Source organism: Moschus berezovskii, chromosome X (genome assembly GCF_049115385.1).
Source record: "Moschus berezovskii isolate FMDL1 chromosome X, NW_MosBer_1.0, whole genome shotgun sequence".
Lineage (NCBI taxonomy): Eukaryota > Metazoa > Chordata > Mammalia > Artiodactyla > Moschidae > Moschus > Moschus berezovskii.
In genome coordinates this window covers 8,464,357-8,491,349 of record NC_142488.1, presented here as the reverse complement: position 1 = coordinate 8,491,349, position 26,993 = coordinate 8,464,357, and the positions used below count along the sequence as shown (strand labels likewise).

At 45.5% G+C, this 26,993-nt stretch overlaps 1 pseudogene; it reads right to left on the bottom strand.

Moving 5' to 3' along the window:
• Positions 1–16,805: 16,805 nt before the first annotated feature.
• LOC129557970 (PI-PLC X domain-containing protein 1-like) lies at positions 16,806–25,574 on the bottom strand (annotated as a pseudogene).
• Positions 25,575–26,993: the final 1,419 nt, after the last annotated feature.

Genomic DNA, 26,993 nt, shown 5'->3' with positions numbered 1-26,993 from the left:
TACCAAGAACTCTACTCACCAATTCTGCAGAGGCCCAGAGAGTCTCCACCTCAGCAATCCTGTTTGATCCTGGGCAGTTGTGTTCTGACAACCAGTTGAGGAAGTTAAGGCTGCTGCTGTGCAGCCCATGGCTGGGAGCTCCCGTTTCAAAATCCCAGAAGTAGTGGACTAGAGGCAAATGACGCACCCTGGAGGAATCCTGTATCCTGGAGGAACACAGGGGAGACAGGGTAGGATCATGCAGGAGGAGCATGCATTCCCTCCCCTGCCCACTCACGCTGCACTGGGAGCTAAGTTGTGCCAGCCATGTCAAGGTAGTACTCCTCAATGATCACTGTGTTCCACAAGTAGGGGTTGTTCCAAAAGGAAAATATCAGCTTGCAGGGAAACCGGGGATGGCTCAGGTCCTGCACATTCCAGGACCAGGAGGAGGGAAAAGGGGCAAGCTTCTAGGGTCCTCAGCTTGCCGGCCAACAGCTTCTGCTACTCCTCTCCACATGCCCACACCACATGCACAGGGATAACAAGATTCCACCCCTTCCCCATGCAGTTCCCCTATACACCGGTCCTCTGAGTCTCTTTCACGGACCTTCAAATCCATCATGTCGCTAAGCAAGTCTTCATCTTGCACACTGATCTTGATGGACACCTGGGGGTGGTTCATAACTGAAAACGTTAAAACACTGATGAAAGAAATCAAAGATGAAACAAATAGACGGAGAAATATCCCATGTTCATGGATCTGAAGAATCAATATACTGAAAATGAGTATACCACCCAAAGCAATCGATAGATTCACTGCAATCCCTATCAAGCCATCAATGGCATTTTTCAAAGAACGAGAACAAATAACTTCACAGTGTGTCCTGAAATACAGAAGTATCTCGAATAGCCAAAGCAATCTTGAGAAAGAATGGAAGAGGAGGAATCAAAATGCCTGACTTCAGACTATACTACAAAGGGACAGTCATCAAGACAGTATGGTACTAGCACAAAGCCAGAAATATAGATCAATGCAACAAAATAGAAAGCCCAGAGAAAACTCAACGCTCCTATGGACACCATATCTTTGAAAAGGATGCAAAAATACACAATGGAGGAAAAAACATCTCTTTCACAAGTGGTGCTGGCAAAACTTGTCTACGAAATGTAAAAGAAGGAAACTAGCACACCTTCTAACACCATACACAAAATAAACTCAAATGGATTAACGTTTCAAATGCAGGACTAGAAACTATAAAATTCCGAGAGGAAAACATATACAAAACACTCCCTTACATAAATCACAGTAGGATCCTCTATGACACACCTACCAGAGTAATGGAAATACAAGCAAAATTAAACAAACTGGGCCTAGTTAAACTTAAAAGCTTTTGCTCAATGAAGGCAACTATGAGCAAGGTGAAAAGACAGCCTTTAGAATGGGAAAAAAACAACAGCAAATGAAGCCACTGACAAAGACTTAATCTCAAAAATATACAAGCAGATCCAAACCAGACAAATAAATGACCCAAGCAAAAAATGGGACAAAGAACTGAAGAGACTTTTCTCGAAAGAAGACACAGAAATGGCGAACAAACACATGCAAAGGTGCTCAACCTCACTCATTATCAGAGAAATGTAAATCATAACCACAAAGACGGATCATCTCCCGCTGGTCAGAATGGCTGCTATCAAAAAGTCTACAAACAATAAAAGCTGGAGAGGCTGCAGAGTAAGGGAACCCTCTTAGACTGTTGGTGGGAATGCAAACTAGAATGGCCACTATGGAGAACAGTGTGGGGATCCCTTAAAAAACTGGAAATAGAATTGCCATACAACCCAGAAATCCCACTGTTGGGCATACACACTGAGGAAACCAGAACTGAAAAAGACATGTGTATCCCAATGCTCACTGCAGCACTGTTTACAGTAGCTAGGATATGGAAGCAACCTAGAGGTCCTTCAGCAAACAAACAGAAAAGAAAACCGTGGTGCATGTGACTGAGCTACTAAAAAGAACGTAGTTGAATAACTTCTAATGAGGTGGATGAAACTGGAGCCTATTATACAGAGTGAAATATGTCAGAAGGAAAAACACCAATAGGGTATATTAACACATAAACATGGAAATTATGGGGTTCTCAAGGCAAATATACTGAAGTGGTTTGCCATTCCCTTCTCCAGTGGACCACATTCAGCTGTGGTCCATGTGATCAGATCGACTAGTTTCCTGTGATTATGATTTCAGTGTGTCTGCCCTCTGATGCCCCCTCGCAATACCTACCGTCTTATTTGGGTTTCTCTTACCTTGGGCGTGGGATATCTCTTCACAGCTGCTCCAAGAAAGCACAGCCGCTGCACCTTACCTTGGACGAGGAGTATCTCCTCAAGGCCGCCCCTCCTGACCTTGAACGTGGAGTAGCTCCTCTCGGCCCTCCTGCGCCCGCGCAGCCACCGCCTATTGGACGTGGGGTAGCTCCTCTCGGCTGCCGGCCCTGGCCTCAGGCTTGGGGTAGCTCTTCACCGTCGCCTCATTGCATGGTCGGTTGCGCTGGGGCCGGCGTCTCTGATAGGATACTGAATGAGGAATTCCCCAGGTCAGTAGGTGCCCAGGATGCTACTGGAGATGAGTGGAGAAATAACTCTAGAAGGAATGAAGGGAAGGAGCAAAAGCAAAACCAATATCCAGCTGTGGACGTGACCGGTGATAGAAATAAGGTCCGGTGCTGTAAAGAGCAATATTGCATAGGAACCTGGAATGTTAGGTCCATGAATCAAGGCAAATTGGAAGTGGCCAAACAGGAGATGGCAAGAGTGAACATAGACATTCTAGGAATCAGTGAACTAAAATGGACTGGAATGGGTGAATTTAACTCAGATGACCATTATATCTACTACTGTAGGCAGGAATCCCTTAGAAGAAATGGAGTAGCCATCATGGTCAACAAAAGAGTCCGAAATGCAGTATTTGGATGCAATCTTAAAAACGACAGAATGATTTCTGTTCGTTTCCAAAGCAAACCATTCAATATTACAGTAATCCAGGCCTATGCCCCAACCAGTAACGCTGAAGAAGCCGAAGTTGAACGGTTCTATGAAGACCTACAAGACCTTTTAGAACTAACACCCAAAAAAAAAGATGTCCTTTTCATTATAGGGGACTGGAATGCAAAAGTAGGAAGTAAAGAAACACCTGGAGTAACAGGCAAATTTGGCCTTGGAACACGGAATGAAGCAGGGCAAAAGCTAATAGAGTTTTGTCAAGAGAACGCACTGGTCATAGCAAACACCCTCTTCCAACAACACAAGAGAAGACTCTATACATGGACATCACCAGATGGTCAACACCGAGATTGATTATATTCTTTGCAGCCAAAGATGGAGAAGCTGTATACAGTTAGCAAAAACAAGACCAGGAGCTGACTGTGGCTCAGATCATGAACTCCTTATTGCCAAATTCAGACTGACATTCAGATATGACCTAAATCAAATCCCTTATGATTATACAGTGGAAGTGAGAAATAGATTTAAGGGACTAGATCTGATAGATAGAGTGCCTGATGAACTCTGGACGGATGTTCGTGACATTGTACAGGAGACAAGGACCAAGAACATCCCCATGGAAAAGAAATACAAAAAAGCAAAATGGCTGTCTGAGGAGGCCTTACAAATAGCTGTGTAAAGAAGAGAATCGAAAAGCAAAGGAGAAAAGGAGAGATATAAGCATCTGAATGCAGAGTTACAAAGAATAGCAAGGAGAGATAAGAAAGCCTTCCTCAGTGATCAATGGAAAGAAATAGAGGAAAACAACAGAATAGGAAAAACAAGAGATCTCTTCAAGAAAATTAGAGATTCCAAGGGAACATTTCATGCAAAGATGGGCTCGATAAAGGACAGAAACGGTATGGACCTAACAGAAGCAGAAGATATTAAGAAGAGGGGGCAAGAATACACAGAAGAACTGTACAAAAATGATCTTCACGACCAGGATAGTCACGATAATGTGATCACTGACCTAGAGCCAGACATCTTGGAATGTGAAGTCAAGTGGGCCTTAGAAACATCACTACGAACAAAGCTAGTGGAGGTGATGGAATTCCAGTTGAGCTATTTCAAATCTTGAAAGATGATGCTGTGAAAGTGCTGCACTCAATATGCCAGCAGATTTGGAAAACTCAGCAGTGGCCACAGGACTGGAAAAGGTCAGTCTTCATTCCAATCCCAAAGAAAGGCAATGCCAAAGAATGCTCAAACTACCGCACAATTGCACTCATCTCACACGCTAGTAAAGTCATGCTCAAAATTCTCCAAGCCAGGCTTCAGCAATATGTGAACCGTGAACTTCCAGATGTTCAAGCAGGTTTTAGAAAAGGCAGAGGCACCAGAGATCAAATTGCCAACATCCGCTGGATCATGGAGAAAGCAAGAGAGTTCCAGAAAAATATCTATTTCTGCTTCATTGACTATGCCAAAGCCTTTGACTGTGTGGATCACAATAAAATGTGGAAAATTCTGAAAGAGATGGGAATATCAGACCATCTGACCTGCCTCTTGAGAAACCTGTATGCGGGTCAGGAAGCAACAGTCAGAACTGTACATGGAACAACAGACTGGTTCCAAATAGGAAAAGGAGTACGTCAAGGCTGTATATTGTCACCTTGCTAATTTAACTTATATGCAGAGTACATCATGAGGAACGCTGGGCTGGAAGAAGCACAAGCTGGAATCAAGATTGCCGGGAGAAATATCAATAAACTCATATATGCGGATGACACTACCCTTATGGCAGAAAGTGAAGAGGAACTCAAAAGCCTCTTGGTGAAAGTGAAAGAGGAGAGTGAAAAGGTTGGCTTGAAGCTCAACATTCAGAAAACTAAGATCATGGCATCTGGTCCCATCACTTCATGGGAAATAGATGGAAAAACAGTGGAAACAGTGTCAGATTTTATTTTGGGGGGCTCCAAAATCACTGTGGATGCTGATTGCAGCCATGAAATTAAAAGACGCTTACTCCTTGGAAGGAAAGTTATGACCAACCTAGATAGCATATTAAAAAGCAGAGACATTACTTTGCCAACAAAGGTCCGTCTAGTCAAGGCTATGGTTTTTCCCGTGGTCATGTATGGATGTGAGAGTTGGACTGTGAAGAAAGCTGATCGCCGAAGAACTGATGCTTTTGAACTGTGGTGCTGAAGAAGACTCTTGAGAGTCCCTTGCACCGCAAGTAGATCCAACCAGTCCATTCTAAAGGAGATCAATCCTGGGTGTTCATTGGAAGGACTGATGCTAAAGCTGAAACTGCAATACTTTGGCCACCTCATGCGACGAGTTGACTCACTGGGAAAAACTCTGATGCTAGGAAAGGTTGGGGGCGGGAGGAGAAGGGGACGACCGAGAATGAGATGGCTGGATGGCATCACCGACTCTGTGGACATGAGTTTGAGTGAACTCCCGGAGTTGCTGATGGACAGGAAGGCCTGGCGTGCTGTGATTCATGGGGTGGCGGAGAGTCGGATACGACTGAGCGACTGAACTGAACTGAACATGGAAATTAGGAACATGGTAATGATGACCACATATGGGAGGTGGTAAAAGAGACAGAGATATAAAGAACAGCCATTTGGACTCTGTGGGAGAAGGCCAGGGTGAGACGATTTGAGAGACTAGCATTGAAACATGTATATTACGATATGTGAACTAGATCACCCGTCCAACTTTGATGCATGCCATAGGGCCCTCAAAGCCGGTGCACTGGGAAAACCCTGGGGGATGGGATGGGTAGACAAGTGGTCGGGGTTTCAGGATGGGGAACACAGGTACACCCATGGCTGATTCAATTCAATGTATGGCAAAAACCACCACAATACTGCAAAGTATGTAGCCTCCGATTAAAATAAATATATTAAGTGCAAGAAAAAGACCCATGTACATGCTGTCTACAAGAAACCCACTTCAGACCTAAAGACACATATAGACTGAAACTGACAGGATGGAAAAATATATGCCGTGCAAATGGGAATCAAAAGAAAGATGGAACAGCAATCCTCATATCATACCTTAAAGTAAAGGAGACTACAATAGATAAGGAAGGACACTACGCAGTGATGAAGGGATCAATACAAGATGAAGACATAGCAATTGTAGACATCTATGCCCCCAACATAGAAGCATCTCAATACATAAGACAAACACTAACAGACATTAAAAGAGAAACTGACAGTAAAACAATCATAGTCGACTTTAACACCCCACTCACACCAATGGACAGATCATCAAAACAGAAAATTAATACAGAAACACATGTCTTAAATGACACATGAGATGAGAGGAATCTCATTGATATCTTCAGGATGTGCCATCGAAATAGAGAAGAATACACCTTCTTCTCAAGTGCACATGGAACATTCTCCAGGATAGACCAAGTCTTGGGTCCCAAATCAAACCTCAGTCAAATTAACAAAATGGAAATTGTATCAAGCATCTTCTCTGACCGCAACACTATGAGACTAGATATCAATTAGAAGAAAAAAAAACTGGAAGAAACACAAACACGTGGAGCTTAAACAACACGTTTCTAAATAACCAACAGGTTACTGAAGAAAGCAAAATGGAAATCGAAAACTTTCTAGAAACAAGTGACACTGAAAACACGACACCTCAAACATATGGGATGCAGGAAAAGCAGTGCTAAGAGGGAAGTGTGTAGCAATACAATCCTAACTCAAGAAACAAGAAAAGCATCGAATAGACAACCTCAATTGACTCCTAAAGAAGAACAACAAAATAGCCAAAATTAGTACATAGAAAGAAATCATAAAGAGCCGAACAGAAATAAGTGAAAGAAACAATAGCAAAGATTAATAAACTAAAAGCTGGTTCTTTGAGAAGATAAAATTGACAAACCTATAGCCAGACTCATCAAGAAAAAGAGAGAGAAGAATCAAGTCAACAAACTTAGAAATGATAAAGGAGAGGTTACAACAGAAAATGCAGAAATACAAAGGATTATAAGAGACTATTATGAACAACTCTATGGCAATAAAATGGATAACCTAGAAGAAATATACAGATGCTTAGAAAAGCTCAATCTTCCAAGACTGAACCAGGAAGAAATAGAAATTTTTGAACCACCCAATTACAAGCTCCAAATCGAAGCTGTGATCAAAAGTTCCCAAAAGACAAAAGCCCAGGACCAGAATGCTTCACAGGTGAATTCCATCAAACATTCAGAGATGAGCAAATGCCTATCCTTCTAAAACTCCTTCAAAAAACTGCAGAGGAAGGAACACTTCCAAACTCATTCTACGAGGCTACCATCACCCTGATGCCAAAACCAGCCAAAGACATGACCAAATAAGAAAACAACAGGCCAATATCACTGATGAACATAGACGCAAAAAATCCTCAGCAAAAGTTTAACAAACAGAATTCAACGACACATCCAAAACCATAATCAAGTTGGGTTGATTCCAGGGATGCAAGGATTCTTCAATATTTGCAAATCAACCAATGTGAAAGATCATATTAACAAAAGGAAAGCTAAAAATTATATGATAACCTAAATAGATGCAGAAGAAGCCATTAAATTTAAGATTTTTAATTATTAAAGTAAAAACGAAATAAAGTTTAAAAGGAAATAAACCTAAAAATGTGTAAAAAGTTGAAATAACTCAAATGTCCATCAACTGGTGATCGAATAAACAAAACATGCAATGCAAAATTATTTGGCCATCAAAGGAATGGAGTTCTTAGACAAGCTGTAACATGCTAGTGCTCTGAAATGATCATGTTAATTAAAAGACGCCAGGAACAAAAGGCTGGGTATTGCATTATTCTGTTCATGTAAATGCGTATGTCCCAGATTAGGTAATTCTCTAAAGACCGAAAATAGAGTAGTGAGTGCAAGGGCCCAGATGAAGGGGGCAATGGAAAATGTCTGCCAACTGGAGAGTGTTTCCCATTGGAGTGATGAAAATATTCTAGTGTGAGATTGGGGTTATAGTTATTCAACCTATGAATAAGTTACACATCAATGAATTATACAGCTTAACTAGTAAATTCGTGGTACAGGTACAACATGTCAATAAATAAAAAGAAATAATGTTTTTTAAAAAAACTACTGAAATTAACTTCTACACTCAGGAATATTATCCTTCAAAAACAAAGGAGAAGGAGATATTCTCATATGAACAAAAATTGGGGAATTCATTCTCAGCATATACCTTGTAAGAAACGTTAAAAACAAGTTATTTACACTGAATTAGATGATATTGAAAAGAAACTATGAGTTAAGAAAGACTGTTATTGTGAAATTTGACAGAAAATGACAGAATTCTGGAAAACAATTATCCTTCAATGAAAAGTTAATTGAAAAAATAAACGAAGGCAAATTGAAATGAAGGTTTCTTTTCTTATTATTCATTGGTAAAAGATAAATGCTTGTTTGGGCTTCTCCATCTTTGCTTTTCACCAATTATGAACCCTCATAATTAAAGTGGGTTTCATGTATACAAGATCTATTTTCACTCAGCGGTAAAGAATCCGCCTGCAATGCAGGAGCCGTAGCAGATGCAAATTCCATCTCTGGGTCAGGAAGATCCCCAACAGGAGAGCATGGCATCCCACTCCAGTATTCTTGCCTGGAGAATCCCCGTGAACAGAAGAGACTGGTGGACATACAGCCCATGGGGTGGCAAAGAGTTGGACAGGACTGTGCAAGTAAACACCAGCAGACACAAATTCCTAACGGAAGCCCTGAAGATACTAAAAATAGATGAGAAAATTCTCAGCCTAAACAAAGAAAAACAAACAAACAATAAACCTAGACTGTAGAGCTGACTTAGGAAATGTTTTAGGCAATAACATGTCTCCCAACAGTAGTGTAAACAGTGTGTTCCACACAAGAGAGAGGAGTAATTTTTTTTTTTGGTAGTTAATTTATTTTTTATTGGAGGCAAATTATTTTACAATATTATGTTGGTTGGTTTTGCCATACATTGATATGAATTTGCCCCGGGTTTACATAAGTTCCCCCTCCTGAACCCCCCTCCCACCTCCCTCCTCCCTCTATCCTCCCTCTGGGTCATCCCCGCATGCCAGCCCCGAGCATCCTATAACATGCATCGACCCTGAACTAGTGATTCGTTTCACATATGACAACATACGTGTTTCAATGCCATTCTCCCAAATCATCCCACCCTCACCCTCTCCCATAGAGTCCCAAAGACTGTTCTATACATCTGTGTCTCTTTTGCTGTCTCGTATACAGGGTTATCATTTGCATCTTTCTAAATTCCATATATATGCGTTAGTATACTGTATTGGTGTTTTTCTTTCTGGCTTACTTCACTCTGTATAATAGGCTCCAGTTTCATCCACCTCATTAGAACTGATTCAAATGTATTCTTTTTAATGGCTGAATAATACTCCATTGTGTATATGTACCAAAGCTTTCTTATCCATTCGTCTGCAGATGGACATCTAGGTTGCTTCCATGTCCTGGCTATTATAAACAGTGCTGCAATGAACACTGGAGTACATGTGTCTCTTTTAGTTCTGCTTTCCTCGGTGTGTATGCCCAGGAGTGCGATTGCTGGATCATATGGCAGTTCTATTTCCAATTTTTTGAGGAATCTCCACACTGTTCTCCATAGTGGCTGTACTAGTTTGCATTCCCACCAACAGTGTAAGAGGGTTCCTTTCTCTCCACATCCTCTCCAGCATTTATTGCATGTAGACTTTTGGATAGCAGCCATTCTGACTGGTGTGAAATGGTATCTCATTGTGGTTTTGATTTGCATCTCTCTGATTATGAGGGATGTTGAGCATTTTTTCATGTGTTTGTTAGCCATCTTTATGTCTTCTTTGGAGAAATGTCTGTTTAGTTCTTTGGCCCATGTTTTGATTGGGTCATTTATTTTTCTGGAATTGAGCTGCAGGAGCTGCTTGTATAATTTGGAGATTAATCCTTTATCAGTTGCTTCATTTGCTATTATTTTCTCCCATTCTGAAGGCTGTCTTTTCACCTTACTTATAGTTTCCTTTGCTGTGCAGAAGCTTTTGATTTTAATTAGGTCCCATTTGTTTATTTTTGCTTTTATTTCCAATATTCTGGGAGGTGGGTCTTGGAGGATCCTGCTGTGATTTATGTCGGAGAGTGTTTTGCCTACGTTCTCCTCTAGGAGTTTTATAGTTTCTGGTCTTACATTTAGCTCTCTAATCCATTTTGAGTTTATTTTGGTGTATGGTGTTAGGAAGTGTTCTAGTTTCATTCTTTTACAAGTGGCTGACCAGTTTTCCCAGCACCACTTGTTAAAGAGACTGTCTTTTCTCCATTTTATAGTCTTGCCTCCTTTGTCAAAGATGAGGTGTCCATAGATGCGTGGATTTATCTCTGGGCTTTCTATTTTGTTCCATTGATCTATATTTCTGTCTTTATGCCAGTACCATACTGTCTTGATGACTGTGGCTTTGTAGTAGAGCCTGAAGTCCGGCAGGTTAATTCCCCCAGTTCCATTTTTCTTCCTCAAGATTGCTTTGGCTATTCGAGGTTTTTTGTATTTCCATACAAATTGTGAGATTATTTGTTCTAGTTCTGTGAAAAATATCTTTGGTAGCTTGATAGGGATTGCATTGAATGTATAAATTATTTTGGGTAGTATACTCATTTTTACAATATTTATTCTTCCAATCCATGAACATGGTATATTTCTCCATCTATTAGTGTCCTCTTTGATTGCTTTCAGTAGTGTTTTATAGTTTTCTATGTACAAGTCTTTTGTTTCCTTAGGTAGATATATTCCTAAGTATTTAATTCTTTTCGTTGCAACAGTGAATGGAATAGTTTCCTTAATTTCTCTATTTTCTCATTATTAGTGTATAGGAATGCAAGGGATTTCTGTGTGTTGATTTTATATCCTGCAACGTTACTGTAATCATTGATTAGCTCTAGTAGTTTTCTGGTAGAGTCTCTAGGGTTTTCTGTGTAGAGGATCATGTCATCAGCGAACAGTGAAAGTTTTACTTCTTCTTTTCCAATTTGTATTCCTTTTATGTCTTTTTCTGCTCTGATTGCTGTAGCCAAAACTTCCAGAACTATGTTGAATAGTAGTGGTGAGAATGGGCACCCTTGTCTTGTTCCTGACTTTAGGGGAAATGCTTTCAGTTTTTCACCATTGAGGATAATGTTTGCTGTGGGTTTGTCATATATAGCTTTTATTATGTTGAGGTATGTCCCTTCTATTCCCACTTTCTGGAGGGTTTTTATCATAAATGGATGTTGAATTTTGTCGAAGGCTTTCTCTGCATCTATTGAGATAATCATATGATTTTTATTTTTCAGTTTGTTAATGTGGTGTATTATGTTGACTGATTTGCGGATATCGAAGAATCCTTGCATTCCTGGGATAAAGCCCACTTGGTCATGATGTATGATCTTCTTAATATGCTGTTGGATTCTGATTGCTAGAATTTTGTCAAGGATTTTTGCATCTATGTTCATCAGTGATATTGGCCTGTAGTTTTCCTTTTTTGTGGGGTCTTTACCAGGTTTTGGGATTAGGGTGATGGTGGCCTCATAGAATGAGTTTGGAAGTTTCCCTTCCTCAGCAATTTTCTGGAAGAGTTTGAGTAGAATAGGTGTTAGCTCTTCTCTAAATTTTTGGTAGAATTCAGCTGTGAAGCCGTCTGGACCTGGGCTTTTGTTTGCTGGGAGATTTTTGATTACAGTTTCAATTTCCGTGCTTGTGATGAGTCTGTTCAGATTTTCTATTTCTTCCTGGTTCAGTTTTGGAAAGTTGTATTTTTCTAGGAATTTGTCCATTTCTTCCAGGTTATTCATTTTATTGCCATATAATTGCTGATAGTATTCTCTAATAATCGTCTGTATTTCTGTGTTGTCAGTTGTGATCTCTCCATTTTCATTTCTAATTTTATTGATTTGGTTCTTCTCCCTTTGTTTCTTGATGAGTCTGGCTAGTGGTCTGTCAATTTTATTTACCTTCTCAAAGAACCAGCTTTTGGCTTTGTTGATTTTTGCTATAGTCTCTTTTGTTTCTTTTGCATTTATCTCTGCCCTAATTTTTACAATTTCTTTCCTTCTACTGACCCTGGGGTTCTTCATTTCTTCCTTTTCTAGTTGCTTTAGATGTAGAGTTAGGTTATTTAGTTGACTTTTTTCTTGTTTCTTGAGGTGTGCCTGTATTGCTATGAACTTCCCCCTTAGCACTGCTTTTACAGTGTCCCAGAGGTTTTGGGTTGTTGTGTTTTCATTTTCATTCATTTCTATGCATATTTTGATTTCTCTTTTGATTTCTTCTATGATTTGTTCGTTGTTCAGCAGCGTGTTGTTCAGCCTCCATATGTTGGCATGTTTAATAGTTTTTCTCCCATAATTGAGATCTAATTTTACTGCATTGTGGTCAGAAAAGATGCATGGAATGATTTCAACTTTTTTGAATTTACCAAGGCTAGATTTATGGCCCAGGATGTGATCTATCCTGGAAAAGGTTCCATGTGCACTTGAGAAAAAGGTGAAATTCATTGTTTTGGGGTGAAATGTCCTATAGATATCAATTAGGTCTAACTGGTCTATTGTATCATTTAAAGATTGTGTTTCCTTGTTAATTTTCTGTTTAGTTGATCTATCCATAGATGTAAGTGGGGAATTAAAATCTCCCACTATTATTGCATTATTGTTAATTTCCCCTTTCATACTTGTTAGTAATTGTCTTACATATTGCGGTGCTCCTATGTTGGGTGCATAAATATTTATAATTGTTATATCTTCATCTTGGATTGATCCTTTGATCATTATGTAGTTTCCTTCTTTGTCTCTTTTCACAGCCTTTGTTTTAAAGTCTATTTTATCTGATATGAGTATTGCTACTCCTGCTTTCTTTTGGTCTCTATTTGCATGGAATATCTTTCTCCAGCCCTTCACTTTCAGTCTGTGTGTGTCCCTCGTTTTGAGGTGGGTCTCTTGCAGACAACATATATGGGGGTCTTGTTTTTGTATCCATTCAGCCAGCCTTTGTCTTTTGGTTGGGGCATTCAACCCATTTACGTTTAAGGTAATTATTGATAAGTACGATCCCGTAGCCATTTTCTTTATTGCTTTGGGTTCGAGTTTATACACCCTTTCTGTGTTTCCTGTCTAGAAAAGATCCTTTAGCATTTGTTGGAGAGCTGGTTTGGTAATGCTGAATTCTCTCAGCTTTTGCTTGTCTGTAAAGCTTTTGATTTCTCCTTCATATTTGAATGAGATCCTTGCTGGGTACAGTAGTCTGGGCTGTAGGTTATTTTCTTTCATCACTTTAAGTATGTCTTGCCATTCCCTCCTGGCCTGAAGAGTTTCTGTTGAAAGATCAGCTGTTATCCTTATGGGAATCCCCTTGTGTGTTATTTGCTGTTTTTCCCTTGCTGCTTTTAATATTTTTTCTTTGTGTTTGATCTTTGTTAATTTGATTAATATGTGTCTAGGAGTATTTCGCCTTGGGTTTATCCTGTTGGGGACTCTCTGGGTTTCTTGGACTTGGGTGATTATTTCTTTCCCCATTTTAGGGAAGTTTTCAACTATTATCTCCTCAAGTATTCTCTCATGGTCTTTCTTTTTGTCTTCTTCTTCTGGGATTCCTATGATTCGAATGTTGGAGCGTTTAACATTGTCCCAGAGGTCTCTAATATTGTTCTCATTTCTTTTAATTTGTTTTTCTTTTTTCCTCTCTGTTTCATTTATTTCTACAATTCTATCTTCTAGCTCGCTTATCCTGTCTTCTGCCTCTGTTATTCTACTGTTTGTTCCCTCCAGAGTGTTTTTGATCTCATCTATTGTATTATTCATTATATATTGACTCTTTTTTTATTTCCTCTAAGTCCTTATTAAACCTTTCTTCCATCTTCTCAATCCTTTTCTCCAGGTTATTTATCTGTAACTCCATTTTGCTTTCAAGATTTTGAATCATTTTCACCACCAAAATTCGAAATTTTTTTTCATGTAGATTCCCTATATCTTCCTCTTTTGTTTGTGTTGGTGGGCATTTATCTTGTTCCTTTACTTGCTGGGTATTTCTCTGCTTCTTCATCTTGCTTATAATGCTTTGCTTGGGGTGGCCTTTCCCTCTTCTGGCCGTTTGTGGAGTTCTCTTTATTATGTAGTTTCCTTGCTGTGTGTGGGGTTGGACAGGTGACTTGTCAAGGTTCCCTGGTTATGGAAGCCTGTGTCAGTGTTCTGGTGGGTGGAGCTGGATTTGTTCTCTCTGGAGTGCAATGAAGTGACCAGTAATGAGTTATGAGATGTCAGTGGGTTTGGAGTGACTTTGGGCAGCCTGTATATTGAAGCTCAGGGCTAGTTTCCTGTGTTACTGGAGAATTTGCGTGGTATGTCTTGTTCTGGAAGGAGTAATTTTTAATACTCACTCAACAGAAAAAACATTGTAGTTACATTCATAAACAAAAGGAAATTAAAATGTCCAGAAAACAAACATAGTATAAAAAATCTACTGATCATTTTATATCTAATTAAGACTGTAAAACTGTAAGGGAATTTTTAAGAAAAAACATTTGTGACGATTTAAGCAGCCCCCAGTGAAAAGAGTTGGACACGACTGAGCAACAGAACTGAACTGAAGCAGCCCCAATGAATGTAATTTTATTTTCTTGTTTCCATAGTCTCAAAATAATTGACAAGATTGAATTTCACTTTAAAACATATTTTTCATTTGCAGCAAGATATTTCATATACGAATATAAGATTTTTCATGCTAAAAAACTTTGTATCTTGCAGTGAATATTTTGTTTCACTGATTTAGACATAAATGAAATCACATTGTGTGCCTTTGCCTTGACCATCTTTGTGGCATCACTGTGCATTTAGAATCAACTACTTGAAAGTGTGGACTGTGAAGTTCTCGGGTCACATACTGTTGAAGCCTAGCTAGAAGGATTTTGAGCATTACCTTGCTAGCACGTGAAATGAGCACAGTTGTGCGGTAGTTTGAACACTGACTGGCATTGCCCTCCTTTGGGACTGAAATGAAAACTGACCTTTTCGAGTCCTGTGGCCACTGCCAAGTTTTCCAAACTGGCTGCCGTATTGAGTGCAGCACTTTAACAGCACCATGTTTTAGGATCTGAAGGAACTCAGCTGGAATTTAATCACTGTCAGGGAACATTTACCAGGAGGATTCCTGCATGCTGTTTTCTATTTCTTAAGGATTCTCTGTTCCTTATCAGTTCCTATTCCAAGAATGAGTAAAGATGCATGCAGTTCTCAGGACTGAGGTCATGGGATGAGACATGCAGTGACTCTTTTCGGTGTCAGTGACCTTCTATGTATTAGACTAGCCATGTGTGGCTATTGATAAAATTTCATCCTGTGTAATAGCTGAGTAATCATCTTACTAATGATACATAAGCATTCATTTCTGCTAATAAAGCACCTTTGCTCCATCAGAGCTTGGGTCCCCGTGTCTCTCTCTTCCCTCAGCTAGCATTCTGGAGCACAGAAACCCATCTTGCTCACTCTGCTGCCCGGGCTTCTAAGACTCTCTCGAGAAGGCAGCCGGTGCCTTCGTGAGAGAGGCCAGTCCTGTGTCAAGGACATTATTGGTTCTCTGTGTAAACCAGGGAGTATCAGCCTCTCTCTCTCTTTCACTTTCTTATCATCGCCTCCAGACCGCCAGGTCCCAATACATTAAAGGACCCCAACAAATCACCTCCACTAGCTTTGTTCGCACTGCTGCTTTCTAAGGCCCACTTGACTCTGCACTCCAGGATGTCTGGCTCTAGGTGATTGATCACATCATCGTGGTTATCCAGGTTATTAAGATTTTTTTTTGACAGTTTTTCTGTGTATTCTTGCTACCTCTTCCTATTCTCTTCTGCTTTAGGTAGGCCCATAACGTTTCTGTCCTTTATTGTGCCTGTCTTTGCATGAAGTGTTCCCTTGGCATTTCTCATTTTCTTGAAGAGATCTCTAGTCTCTCCCATTCAATTGTTTTCCTCTCTTTCTTTGCTTTATTCAAATCCCTTGTGAGTATACACTGGAAGTGACAAATAAATTCAAGGCTTAGATCGGGCACACAGAGTGCCAGAAAACCTACGGATGGAGGTTCTTAACATAGTACAGGAGGTAGTGATCAAAAGCATCCACAAGTAAAAGAAATGCAAAAGGGCAAAGTGGTTGTTTGAGGAGGCCTTACAAACAGATGAGAAGAGAAGAGAAAGGCAAAGGAGACACAGAAAGATACAGCCACCTGAATGCAGGGTTCCAAAGAATAGCAAGGAGAGAGAAAGCCTCCTTAGGTGAGCCCCCAGGGAAGCCCCTTATCTACTAAAAGGGATTTATCAGTGGGATCACTATGCGCTCAATCCCCTCCTATGGGCACTATGTCATAGGGCCTCCTCCCCCTCCCCAGCTGGGGGTCACCGTGTGCTACTCTCAGCGCCCAGGGGGAGGGGGCACTCCCATGGGGAAGGCCACAGACCCGAGAACCAGGTGTGTCTCCCCGAGGATGTCATTGTACAAATCATGCACTCACCTTTAATCACCACCTCACACCCTGCATTCGCCGAGAGACAAACGGAGGACCGAGGAGACCATGGACCCTGCCACCTGGCCCCACCTCAGCAGTCACACACATTCAGTGGATGACCAGACGGATTACCAGCCCCGCAGGAGAGCGCTGATAAAAGCCTCTGCAATGCCCAACTCCTCAAGACGCTGGCCGGCAGCCCGGAAGAGGCTTTTGGTTCCGGCCGGTGACTTACAGGACGTGACTGAGAGGCAGCCTCCGCGACGCCCAGCTCCACCCATGCGCCGTCCCTCAGCCCCGAAGCAGCTTCCGGTTCAGCCCAGTGACGTCACAGGATGCAAACGAGGAGAGGCCTCGATGCCCAGCTCCTCAGCGTGCCCTCTCTCAGCCGCGAGGCGGCTCCGGGTTCAGGCCGGTAACGTCACAGGACGTGAGTGAGACGCAGCCTCCGCGATGCCCAGCTCCTCAGCGCGCCGTCCCTCAGCTCCAAAGCAGCTTCCGGTTCAACCCGATAACATTGCCAAGAAAGCCATCGGCCCAGATAAGTCGCCTGCGATGGTGTTAGTACAGCCGGCGGCCAACACTGGGCACTGGCCCCGAACCCATGCAAAGGTAGGGGAGCCTCCACTGGGTCAGCTTCTCCAGGGACCAGGCCGGGTGGACGTGGTCAAACTCCAGGTTCTCTGTGAGGTTGATGCAGGCCACGAACAGCCTGCCTGGTACAAGAGAGGGGTTGCTGTTCATGGTGCCGGCTGTGGGGTCAGCCGCCCACGTGTGCAGTCACTAACCCATGGAGTCACATGGCCAGCCGAACCATATGGTCACCGACTCACATGGTCACCCACCCATGGGGTCAGTAACCTGCGAGGTCATGCGGTCACCTGTCCACATGTTTACCCACTCACACCATTAGCCGCCCATGCGGTCACCCACTCACCGGGTCAGAAACTCACATGGTAACCCACCCTGCAGTCAGCAACTCAAACCGGTCACCCAGCCACACGGTTACCCAGCCACGCGGTCACCAACTGACACGGTCTCCTGCCCATGTGACCAGTAACCCATTGGGTCACCCACCAATGCAGTCAACAACCCGTGTGACCCCTAACCCATGGAGTCACCTGCCCACGAGGTCACCAAGCAGTGCCATCACCCACCCAGACTCTGGCCTCAGCAGTGGTCAGAGATTCAGATGTCCGACAGAGAACAAAGTTCAGACAGCAGGGGCTCACGTGGGTGTTGACTCATGAATTTCTCGTGTTACAGAGGGAAGGCAGGCTGGACAGTGACCCCAAAGATGTCCACGTCCTGGCCCCGTGTGGTGGACACAATAATGTCCGCATGGATGGTCACATCCTGTCTACATCCTGACCCCCTGTGGTGGACGCAAACATCCCCAAGGATGTCCACCCCCTGCTCCCCATGTGGTGAACAGAATAAAGTCCCCCAATATGTCCTGTTCCATTTGTCCACTTGAACCCAAAGCCAGCCCCGTGCGCTAGGACATGCGTGTGACCAGGTGTCCCGGCGTGAAGGCAGCACTCAGCTGGGTGCCTGCAGCTCTTCACGTGATCCAGGTATTGGACGACGTCTCGGGGCTTCACCTGGCTCCCCCACCGGTAGGAGATACGGGGCCTCAGTTCTGCAAGCTGACTCATGGATGCCTCGTCCTTGTAGGACAGGATGACCTGCTGGCCCTGGGACAACAGCTGGTGCAGAGTCAGCACCTCCTGGGGGGAGAATCATCTGGCTGCCCGTGAGACGTGTGCACAGAGGTGATTGGGGTGCCTTGTGACACGATGTGTCAGTTATTCGAGGTGTCCGAGAAGCTACAGTGATGTATGGATTATTAGGGTGTCTATGAGCAGTGAAGGGCAGGTTGTTGGGTTCTCTGTGAGAAGAGGCAGTCATGGGTGTATTATTGGCATGTCTGAGTAGAGACACTAGTGAGTAGATTACTGGGGTGTCTGAGTGGAGACGGTGATGTGTGGGTTATTGGGGTATCTTGAGCAGTGATTGGCAGATTTTTGGGGTGTTTGAGTAGAGACAGTGGTGGGTAGATTACTTGAGTGTCTTGAGAAGGGATGGGTCGATTATTGGGGTGCCTGAGTGGAAACAGAGGTGGGTGGATTATTGGAGTTTCTGATAGGAAATGGCAGGTGGCTTACTGGGGCATCTTGAGGTGTGATTGATGGGTTTTGGGGGTGTCTGAATAGAGAGCAGGCAGGGTGGATTATTGGGGGTGCCTGTGACCAGTGATGGGCTGTTTTTTGGGTTGTTTGAGTGGAGACAGTGGTGGGTGGATTACTGGGGTTCCATGAATGGCATGACCTGGTGCCTGACTCAGCCTCATGAGAGCAGATAGTCTGATTACAGTGAAGCCTAGTGCTCCCACCGCCACCACTGTCAAGAGCATGGGGAGCCTGTGGGCCCTGCTCACCCCACGGGGACACAGCATGTCCCCAAATATGTTCTTGATGCAGCCCATCAGGTACTCGTGCAGGTCCTCCATCATGCCCTCGAAGTTCCTGCCCGCCAGGATAACCACTTCCTGGGGGTGGTTCTCCAGCCACTCCAAGATCTCCATGAGGGCGTTCTGGGCGGGGGTGGAGGAGAAGGGCCTTGTAGTGAGAGACAGAGGGGCGTGGGTGGGGACTTCCCCCAGCACAGCCACTCTACAGACGGGTTGGGGGCTCCTGACGCACAAAGAACTAAAGCATGGCACCTGCTCCCAAGGGACCCAGTCTCGCCTGAGTGGCAGTGGGGAGCCATGGCATTACTCTGGTGTGTGTGTGTGTTTGTGTGTGTATGTACACGCTCCTGTAGTTACAGGTGTGCACGCAGGTGTGCATGCGTTCAGGGTCTATGTGTGCACAGAGGCAGAGAGCAGTGCTTTTAATACAGTTTGAAGTCCGTACTCCAGGGAGCATGTGAGGCCAGCAGGGTAATTACACACTGAGGCCCAGGACAGAACCTCCAGACCCCAAGGGTCATAGGTTCTGTAGTGGGGACACCGGGACTGTGGTCAGAGTGAGACATTAAGTGAGTTGGCCAGCAGCCGAGAGAATGGACTGAACATCCCAAAACTGGACAGAGGAAAAGACGTGTCAGGGACCTGGTATAGCCAAATTCCGGGAGACACCCCAGAGGCCAGGGGTACAGGTGTGAGTTCAGAAACACAAGTTGGTCGGGAATTCTGAGTGACTGATGCCAGAGGTCAGCGCTCTCCTGCCTGGATTGGACCTGTGTTGTCCCTTTAGAGGTTAGCCTCTTCTGCCTAGAGTGACCATGTGCCCGTCTGAGTGGACGTGTGTCCATCCCCTCAGAGGCCCTCCCCCTCCTGCCTGGACCAGACGTGGCTGTCCCTGGCTGGCATAACCTCGCCGTCCATACCGCCGGCCCCCACCCCCACCTCCATGAGGGCCGTCATGTACACCATGTGGCCAGAGTGCAGGTTCCTCTCGGTGCCCTCCTCCATGTGCGCCATCTGCAGGTCCTCACGCAGGCCTCCAGCTGCTCCGTGATTCTCAGCACCTGCACACAGAGGTCGGTCACCTGTGTTGGGCACAGGGGGCGTCCCCCGACTCAGGGGCTGGGCATGCACTGAGGACCCCCAGCTGAGGGCCACATCGTCCACTGTGAAATCAACAGTGTTGGTGCTGCCGGGTTTCAGGCCCTGCTTCTGGGAACAAGGTCTCCTGGGTCACTGCTCGTGTGGAGCACAGAGCCCGGGTCCAGATTGTGGTCTTGAGCGGGGGATGTTCCTGCAGAGTCCAGCCTCACCCGCCTCTCAGGCAGTCCCTGGGTGGAAGGTCCCTGTGGGTTCAACAGACCCGGCTCCACGCCACCCAAGCTGGACCCTTGGACACAAGGACACCCAAGACCCACAGAGGTCTGTGCCCACCCCCACAAACAGCACGAGGAAAGGCAAGAAGGAATCAAGGGGAGAGAAGCAAAGGAAGAAACATGTGTCCACCACACACATAAGACAGGGAAAAGCAAAAAAATAACTGTAACATAAATTGAAAAGTGAAAGTTGCTCAGTTGTTTCCAACTCTTTTTGATCCGATGGGCTGTAGCCCTCCAGACCCCTCTGTCCATGGGATTATCAGGCAAGATTACTGGAGTGGGTTGCCATTCCCTTCTCCAGATCTTCCCAACCCAGGAATCGACCCTGCATCACCCACATTGCAAGCAGATTCTTTACCAGCTGAGCCACCAGGGAAGCCCTAATATAAATTCGGAGCAGAAAATGTACTGTGTCCTCTACAAGGAGCCATGATGGAAAAAGAATAAAACATAAGGATACAAAAATGGGAAAGTAAATAATAGATTCTCTCTATCAAAAATAAAACAGAAAGCAAAGCTAATATTAACGTAAACTAGTAGCAGAAAATGGTACTGTGTTCTCTACACAGAGTCATAATGGAAAAAGAAAACTATATAAGGATAAAAAATGGGAAAGGAAGTCACAGCCCCAAACAATCCAAATTAAAAGAAAAGCAAAGACTCATAGGAATATTGTTAGCTACACACAGGCACTTGCCATCCACCTCTACAAGGATTAAATGAAATGCTCTTTGAGCCGCTAATCTTCACCCCCCCCCGAAAGAACACCACCCGTGCCCCCCACCCCGCACACACCCAGGTCTCTTTGGCAGCCATACCACTTGAGACCACGGCACCGAGGTCCCCCAGGATGGATGGACCCTGCCCTGGAGGGAGGCAGAACAGAGGGACCCAGCACCAAGGGAACCTCAGAGCGGAGGGACCCCAGTCCTGCAGGACTCCAGGGCTCTGGTGGACCCCCTCCTGCTCACTCCCTCCTCTGGGTGTGAGCTCTTAAGGCCAGGCTACAGGCACGTGATTCAAGCAGGAATGTAGTTTGTGCACATTCCAGCCCTGGCTCTCTGCCCATCAGTTCCCCTGAGGAGGATTCCAGCAAGCTGGAACCTCCCAGGAGGAAGCAGTTACACAAGGCAAGAGCTGTGCTTGACAGCCTCTTGTCCTCTTGGGAGGACCAGCCTGGGAGCAGAAAATCCAAGAATCTCAGTGCCCCTCAAGTGCGGGTACAGGAAGGTGGGATCCATCTGTCCCTTCCAGTGTGCCCCTGCTTCTGCAGGCACCTGGGCCCAGGTGGGTTGTCTACCCTTTCCTGCATCCACACCCTGGCTAACCTGTGTGCCAGTGACAGGACCGCTGTCAATTGCGTGCCCCCTCCCCACAGACAGGTCCCTCACCATTGACTCCTCTCCATCCTCCACAATGACTGCCTCCCACCCCGGCTTCTCTCCACCCCAGGAAACCCCCGATCCACCCTGGGGAAGCCCTCGAGGGGAAGGGTGTGAGTGTTTGCATGTGATGTCAGTCGCTTCAGTTGTCTCGACTCTCTGTGACCCCATGGATTGTAGCCTGCCAGGCTCCTCTATCCGTGGGATTTCCCAGGTGAGACTACTCCAGTGGGGCGCCATTTTCTCCTCCGGGGGATCTTCCCGGCCCAGGGATCAAACCCAAGTCCCCTGCATTGCAGGCTGATTCTTTACCATCTGAGCCACCAAGAAAGTCTCCCTGGAGGGGGTGCCGGTGTGCAAACGCAAACCCACCTCAGACGACATGGGAACTCAGCTATTGCTTATCTGGGACCAGGAAGGAGCTCTGGTGTCAGTTCAGCTGCACAGAGGGTGGGACCCAGCCTCCCCCTTCCCCTCCCAGCTCCACCAGGCTCTGTGTCTTCAGATGGTGATGCTCTTAGTCCAGGGGCCCCCGTTCTGGCTTCAGGCTGGTTCCACAGTAAAGCTGTGTCCTTTCCTACCTTGCTGGGAGTTGCTCTGGGTGGGGAAGATCTCCTGGAGGAGGGCATGGCAACCCACCCCAGTATTCTTGCCTTCAGAATCCCATGGACAGAGAAGCCAGGCTGACTACAGTCCATGGGGTCGCAATGAGTCAGATATGACTGAGCAACTAAACCACAATTCTGCTTTACAGCAGGTTTGTTCTTAACCCCGTTTTCCCACCAGGGATAAGGACACTGCCCCCTGTGGGTGACACTAGCTGCTGGAGCTGGGTCCAGGGCCCGGGCGTGCCTGCAGACCCTCACCTGGGTGGTGGGCCACTTGAGCACCACGGCCAGGGTGACACATGGCAGCACTTTGCCCAGAAACTGCAGCAGCCTCGCCTCCTTGTGAGAGATGGGTGACTTCTTGTTCAGGCAGTATGTCATCCTGCGGTGGCTGCCTGCAGGGAAACCAGGCGGGGGACACGTCACACCCTGAGCATGTCCACTGTGCCCCCAAGACGCCCTAAGGATGCACAGTTGTAGCGCCGTGGGGCACAGGGGAGTACCGAAAGTCGTATCCACTGAGTCCTGGGAACTGAATCTTGTCTCGAAATGGGGTCTCTGCAGATGTGAGAAAGAGAAGAGCAATTTATTTAAGGAATCCCTTTTTTGGACAGGAAAGGCTTTTGATTTTCTGGTTTGTTGTTTCCCAAGTGGTGCTGTTAGCAAAGAGCCCGCTTGCCAAAGCAGGAGGCATAAAAGATTCAGGGGTGATCCCTGGGTTGGGAAGATCTCCTGGGAAGGGAATGCCAACCCACTCCATTATTCTTGCCTGGAAAATCCCATGGAGAGAGGAGCCTGGCTGGTACAGTCCATGGGGTTGCAGAGAGTCAGACACGACTGAGCACAGACAGACCCTCCCTAGTTACAGGTACTTTGAAGTTATTCATAGTATTGTCAGGCTCTTTATGACGCCAGTGTTGTGGTCATTTATTAATGGTCATTTCTGTGCGGTTTCATTTATTCTTTTTCCTTTTAAATCTGTGTGATCTGTTTCAGAGACAGTGTGGAGAGGTTTACACTTTACCAGTCACCTGGGGACAATCCAGAAATCCTTCCCTTCTGTCTCTGAAAATAGGTTTGGACTAGCTTTCTTTTGTTTTTAGTTGTTTTTTTTTTTCCATATAAATGTATTTATTGTCATTGGAGGCTAATGACTTTACAGTTTTGTATCGTTTTTGCATACAGCGACATGAATCTGCCATGGGTGTACACGTGTTCCCCAACCTGAGCTCCCCTCCAACCTCCTTCCCCTGCCATCCCTCTATCCTGTATCATGCAAAGAACCTGGAATGGCGATTTGTTTCCCATATGATAATTTACATGTTTCAATGCCATTCTCCCAAATCATCCCACCCTCGCCCTCTCCCACGGAGTCCAAAAGACATTTCTATAAATCTGTGTCTCTTTTGCTGTCTCGCATACAGGGTTATCGTACCATGTTTCTAAATTCCATATATATATGCGTTAGTATCCTGTAACTTTTTAAAAATTTATTCTCAGGGTCACGTGATGGGAAAGAGGATTTACTAGTTCATAATATAATTTGATTTGATGATGTTATGGAAGAGTGGTTGGATGGATGAATGGATGGTGGGTGGGTGGATGGATCAATCAGTGGATGGGTGGATGATGGATTGGTCAGTGGATGGATGGATGGGTGATGGATGGATAGATTTATGGACGGATGGGTGGGTGGTTATATGGATGGGTGTGTGGATGGATAGGTGAGTGGGTGGATGGACAGATAGATGAGTGGATGGGTGGGTGTGAGGGTGGATGCATGGATAGGTGGGTCAGCAGCATGTGGTCCATGCACACAGTGGTGTATGACTCACCCTGAAAAGGAGTAAGGTTCTGACACAGGCTACATCGTGGATGGACCTTGAACACACGATGGTCAGTGTGAGAATCAGACACAGAAGGACATATTTTACGTGTCTATTTATAAGAGAGGTCCAGAACAGGTAAATTTACAAAGACAGAAGCAGATGAGTGGTGCCCGGGCTTCGGGGGGAGGCATCACGAGTTATTACGTAAGGGGCACAGGAAGGAGAGCGGCCAAGAGCCCCTCTGTGAATGGAGGAGGCCTGAAGACTCGGAAGCCTCCTCCTTGTGGGGTCCCCACAGCCTTCCCCATGGGGTAGCACCCGGAATGACTAGGAAACTGAGTCCATGGTTCCCTGTCTGTTCCACACCCTCAAGGGAAGGGCCGTGTGGGGGCCCCTCCTCTCGAGGGGGTGGTGGAGTGGCTGGTATAGAACGCCACAGATGTCAAGTGGGTGAGAAAGAGTCTAAAGCTGCCTTCCATAGAAAGTAGCACTTCCTGGTTGTCCAACTCTCCATGTGCGCTCCCAGCAGACAGTGCCCAGGGTCAGAGCCAGGGCAGGGCCCAGTGTCTGCACGGCCAGACGGGCGCTTGTGGAGAATGGGGCGCATTTGCACCTTGAGCAGGGTCCTGTCTAGCAGGGACCCTCCCCTCCCAAGACACGGTGTCTGGTGAACAACCCTCTGCTGGCCTGAGCACAGCAGTGTCACCCTGGAAGTGCCCACTTGCCTGGTCACCACCGGGCATCCCCAAGTCGAGATACCCGCCCATGGCTGAGCTTTGCAGCACTTTTTGAAACCAAACTGGCTGGAGTCAGAGGTTCCTCATTTTAATTAGATAGTTCGGTACCACTTATCGAGTAGTTTGGGGGCGGATGGCCCCCTTAAACTTCGGGCCCCCCAGGCTCAAGTGCAGAAGGTGCTGCACAAGCTCTGATGGAAAATATGGGTGGAAAGGTGAGGAACCTGAAGTTCCCAGGGATGCCCTGGACTAGGACAGAGTGGCTGAGAAGGCACAACCCCCCTCCCCCCGCAAGGTGGCTGTCATGTGTCCTGAAGGCAGGCTCTCGGGGGTTCTTGTAACTTCAGGGTTGATTGGGATAAAGTGGACAGACAAGGGAAGGTGCTGCTGTGTGTATGAGTGTGTGTGCAGTGTGTGTGTGTGTGTTCAGTGTGCCTGCGTGTGCTTGCATGTGTGCGTCTTTGGCACTGAGGCTTCCCACACTCGGACCCGTCTGGCAGCCACATCCCCGCCGAGCCGAGCCTGCGGGGCCTCACCTGGGATGGAAAGGTGGTGCAGGGGCATGTCCAAGAGCCGAGAACTCAGTGCTGACATCCAGTCCGCGATCACCTTGGTGGCACAGGAGGGAGCCGGGGGAGCTCACCTGCTAGCCCATCGGAGGCTGAGCCTGGGAGATCTGGGGGAGGAAATGGGGCTTTGCATAATTAAAACAGGACCTGCGAAGACCCAGTGCTGGCGGCGCAGATGCGTGGCTGTGAGAAACCTGTACCTGCAGACTTCTCTAAAAGAGAAAGGAGGATGTGGTGGTGGAGAGGGGAGAAGAGCTCTACAGTAATAGTTCCTCCTTACATAATTAGCTCCTCTCTGTTGTCATAGTAACAGTTTCCCCTATGGGGTAACAGTTGTCTAGAGTTCTCCTTTATCGTCTTGGAGTAATAGTTCTCGTTTATTCTCATAGTCCTCCACTCCACACACTAATAGTCCTGCCTCTATTGTCATACTTCACTTTCTGTTGTCATAGTCCCCCCTCTGCCGTAAAAGTCTCTCCTCTACTGAAATAACCCCCGTCTAATGTCATAGTCCTCCTATATAGTGATTGTCCCCCATCTGTTGTCAAAGTTCCCCTTCTACAGTAGTACTGTCACAGTCCCCTCTCTGCAATAATAGTCCTCCTTGATTGTAGTAGTCCCCTTAAATTACAAGTCTGCCTCTAATATCCCCCTTGTAGAGTAAAAGTCCTCCATTGCTATAATCTCTTTCTACAGTCAACACCCCCCTCCACTGTCATAATCCACCCCCTATTGTAATAAGTCTGTCTCTGTGGTAATAGTCTCTCCTCTAATAAACTCCCTCTGTTGTCAGTATTCCCCTTCCACAGTGAAAGTCTCACTTCTACAGCAACAGTCCTGCCTCTACTGCCATAGTTTCCCCTCTGTACTAATAGTCCACTTCTCTTGTCCCTATTCTGTATTAATAGTCTCTTCCCTATCATAATGATCCTCCCTCTATAGCAATAGTCTTCCTCAATCTCAGTCGTCCCTTTCTATTGGGATAGTCCCTGTCTGCAGCAATGGACCCCCATTCATTATAATAGTCCCCCCTAAGGTAATCGTCCTCTTCCATTTGTCCCTCTCTGTCATAGTCCCCTCTGATCAGTAATAGCCCCCCTCTACAAAGACAGACCACCTTCTACTATAGAAGTCCCACATAAACTATAATAGGCCCCTCTCAACAGTGAGAGTCCTCCTCTATGGTAAGAGCCACCCTCTATGGTAAGAGTCCTCCCTCCACAAATAGTTCGGCCTCTTCTGTAATAGTCCCCCTCCACAGAATGGTCCCCCTGTATTGTAATAGTTCCCTTTATTATAATAGGTTTCCATATTGTCATAGTCCCTCCTCTACTGGAACATCCCCCACAGTATCAGAGACCCCTGTCATTTACTTTTCCCCCTCCACAGTTATAGTCCCCACTACAATAAAGGTCCTCCTTTATTATGAGTCCCCTCCCCACAGTAGGGCTTCTCCAGTGGTTCAGCTGTTAAAGAATCCGCCTGCATTGCGGGAGACCTGGCTT